Source organism: Cibotium barometz, chromosome 7, assembly GCF_041138505.1.
Source record: "Cibotium barometz isolate CiBa-2024 chromosome 7, ASM4113850v1, whole genome shotgun sequence".
In the NCBI taxonomy this organism is placed as follows: Eukaryota; Viridiplantae; Streptophyta; class Polypodiopsida; order Cyatheales; family Cibotiaceae; genus Cibotium; species Cibotium barometz.
Window position 1 is genome coordinate 11,432,775 of NC_141052.1, and position 4,036 is coordinate 11,436,810.

The 4,036-nt window shown below is 44.0% G+C and overlaps 1 pseudogene across 1 annotated transcript; it reads left to right on the forward strand.

The window, feature by feature from the left end:
• Window positions 1–1,983: 1,983 nt before the first annotated feature.
• On the forward strand, window positions 1,984–3,729 carry LOC147636676 (putative RING-H2 finger protein ATL69 pseudogene; annotated as a pseudogene). The gene has a single exon (XR_015266190.1). The product of XR_015266190.1 is annotated as a putative RING-H2 finger protein ATL69 pseudogene (transcript).
• Window positions 3,730–4,036: the final 307 nt, after the last annotated feature.

Sequence of the window (4,036 nt, forward strand, 5' to 3'; positions counted from 1 at the left end):
CTTTTTTTGGAAGTGCAAGATTTTGGAAGTGAAGGGCTTTTTTTAATGAAGACATTTTCTAATAACGGCATTCCAAGGTTTTGGGTTATGGGACATCATGGAATGAGAGTGAAACTATTGTTAAGCTTCTCATATCAAAAGGAAAACAGTCACATCCCCTTCTTTATTGCGCTCCCACATGAGTACTATGTTTATACTATTTTTTTACATTAACTTGTCATTATACATTTTCTTAAGGTTATTGATGGAGTTGAACTGCACTTTCAAATTTGGATGGAGCATGATCTTATTGCACATGGTTGATTTGGGAGAAAGTGTTAACCTTTTAAGAGTTATGCGTTCATTTGGGAGAAAGTGTTAAGCTTTTAAGAGTTATGCATTAGGATTGGAAGACTTTGAATTTGGGAGATATTGCAATATAACTAAAACTACTTTTTGATCATTACTTAAAGGAGCTTAGTGGGTTCATTTTATGGATCATCATCATCTTGAAAGTGACTTTTGCCATATGATCTAATAACTTTAACTTGAACAAGGCATCATAATACAACAATAACTTTATTAGATCACCTGAGAGAGAGAGAGAGAGAGAGAGAGAGAGAGAGAGAGAGAGAGAGAGAGAGAGAGAGGAGGAGGGGGGGTGGGGACAAATTTAAAAATCTTGATGGTGTGCTTGCTTTAAGTTATCACTAAGAGAGTGGTGGTGCTACTTGAACTTTGTTGGAAGTGGGATGTTCTATACTATTTCTAAGTAAAAAAGAGAGAGAGAGAGAGAGAGGAGGGGGGGTGGGGACAAATTTAAAAATCTTGATGGTGTGCTTGCTTTAAGTTATCACTAAGAGAGTGGTGGTGCTACTTGAACTTTGTTGGAAGTGGGATGTTCTATACTATTTCTAAGTTAGAAAATGAATGAAGGAGGTACATGAAGAAACTTAACTCTACAAAAAACAAGCTACATTAGCACTCACATGAGGGTTGCTTGAATATTCTCATTCCTGTTCTGTTATCATTTCTCCATTGCTTTTGGGCCATTGCCTCTTGTAGCCATTTGTTGATATCACAAACTTTGTCTTGCATGACCTATAATGTAATTATATTTTGGAAGTGCATGATCTCTTCTTGACATTTGGTTTCCATCTTTGATGTTTAGCACAGATGTTAAGGGCCAACTGCCAAATGTGGTACCCTTGCCACTTGGCCGCTTGCCAACCAAATAAGGAAAGACTTGAAAACATGCAATCCTTTAACATCACCCAAGGCTTGCAAGTTGCATGGATGGGGTAGGAGCAACTTCCAACCTTATCAAAAATGAGACTTGGGGAAAAGATACTCTAAATTAATTAAAAATCAAATACTTTTGGGAAAATTACAGTTTTCCTCATCTATTTGAAAAAATTGAGCGTAAAATCGTTCAAAATAGACAAAAAGTTTTACACCATTCAACAAATGATTGTGTGTGGTCAGTGGTGGTGTGACCGTCGACGTGTTACTCCGGAGTCCGGACTGCGAAGGTTTAAACTTTAACCTTTTACCTAACAAAGAACGGTTGACATTGGACACAAGTTGTTGATCCGAATGCGGATAAAGAGGCTTGACTAATGAGGTGGTTAAAGCAAGCGGTTGAATCTGTCAACCTAGACTTGTCTAATCCCAGCTACTGGCGTAATGGTTTAGGCATGCGCTGGCGAGGTAATGATTCAATTTCAGGGGTGGGGTCAATGTGTGACGCGGATGGCCGGCCGTGGGCAACGTGGCACATGCAGCGGGCAGATGCGGGGTGCCCTTGGGGCGGGCAAAAGTTGGGGATGGATCATGGCCGGGGCGACGCCAAAGGGTGGTGAAATGCTGAATTCTGGCCGCCCATTGCGTTCTCTCTCTAATCTTTCTTCTTCTAATTTCTTTCTCTTCTCTCTACTTTTGTGTACCCAATATAGGGTGTCTTTCCTCTTTTCCCTATTTTCTCTCTCTCTCTCTCTCTCTCTCTCTCTCTCTCTCTCTCTCTCTCACGCGCACGGTTTTCTTTGGTCTTTTTCCTCTTCCTCTTCTCTTCTGAGTTTTGTCTTTCATAGTATCTCTGATTCTCTGCATTCCAAACTCTCTTCCCCAGCTCTATTCCGAACACGGGTCCTGCCTGCCTCTCTTTAACCCTCGCCGCCTTCTTCCTCTCCCTCTTCATGTTTCCTTAGAATCGTCTGTGTATTCCATACATACCCTTTACCTTCACACAATCGCCTCGTCCCCTATCCTTCACCCCCTTCTCTCATAGCCTAGAGTTTGTAGTTCTCCAACTCCAACGGCTCGGGGTTGTAGATTGTTGCCGCCTCCAACTCTAGCCAAAGGAATTTCTCAACCGCACCTTGTAGATTCTTGCCTTGCCTAAGCAGAGTGAAGGTACTAAACACAATCTGGTCGACGCTATGAGTTCCATCACAGATTCAAAGAAGGGCGCTTCTGAACCTGATCATAGCAGGATTGGATCGATTGCCGTCAACTCACATAAGGTCTGCAATTCACTGGCTCTATTTCATGTTTCTAAATCATTAGACTTTGAAATTGAGCTGCATTATTAGAAAGCATGAGCGCCAACAGCACAGCAGCGAACTCAGGCTTTGTAGCAGACAGTCTGAACAAGGTGGGATTAGGCTATGGAATCGCTATTGCAGTAGGGATATTGGTGTTGGTGTCAACGATCATGCTGGCATCCTACGTGTGCGTGAGGCTACATGGACGAGGTGTGCAGGGAGGTGGAGGAGGGGGCAGAAACATCAACGCCACAGTGATACAGAGGATGTTCGATGAACCCAGCAACGTGGAGTGGTCTGTGGGGGGTCTGGACGAGATCACGTTGGAAAGCTACCCCAAGATTGTGTACAGCGAGAAGCAGCCCCTGCCGCTTCCACAGGACACGTCATGCTCGATTTGTCTCGCCGATTACAAGGACTGCGAGATCCTTCGCCTTCTGCCCGACTGCCGCCATGTCTTCCACGCTGCTTGCATCGACGCTTGGCTCCGCCTGAACGCCTCTTGTCCGATGTGTCGCTCCTCGCCCCTGCCCACCCCCCACAGCACCCCCACCTCCACCCCCCTCTCTGAACTGATCCCCCTTGCCAGAAACCCCCTCAATATCCGCTACACCATACACCACAATCTGTAATTTTATGTGGGCTTTTTTTTTGGGGGGGGGGGGAGGGAGAGGGGCTGCTATGAGGTGTGCAATTCGCTCTAGTCCGCCCCCCCACGTGTGGCCTCTGAAGCACAGTGCCAGGCTCCAGCCTCTTTGTCATTGTGCTCCACATATGCCGCAAGCGTGATTAGCCTCGAATCCACAGTGGTTAGCCTTCAATATACAAGTAGCGAATCAGATATGCTACAAGTGTGATTAGCCTTGAATCCACAGCGGTCCATACGTGACTCCAAAGCAAATCTACCACACGGGTGGCAAACGTGGTTAGCCTCTCTAATGCACGTTGTTTTCAGAACCTCTTTTCCAAGTGCACCCACACGTGCCTCTAGACTATTGAAGGAAACGGTGCCCGGCCACTGCCCGCTGTTTACAAGGATTCTTCATGGAGAGGGGGGTTTGCTAGCAGGTATGCTTGGAAGTTGTCAAAAGAGGGACTTTGATTATGTTCATTGATTGCCCCGGCATGTATGTATTTTTCGTCAATACACGCGCTCTTCCTAATGAAGAAAATCGTGCCATGAATCATATTTGCTTGTATTTTATTCCATGGTGCATACTTTTAGATCTATTTGTTATCCACTTGGATACATGATGGCATTGATATATATGATCTTGAATTTTGTTCGCTCTTTATTAAACAATCTTCCACACAATTTAACTAGAATGCGCGTCATAATGAGGATGTTTTTTTTTGTGTCACTTTATTGAGAAACATGATACTTAAAGATGAACTTTAATGAAGAATTAGAATACTTCGGCAGTTATGTCCATGGACTCTCAGATGTACAATACTAAGCAAATGCACAAATTTGAAAGTATGTCCATGGACTCTCAGATCATTCACTTTCAAGA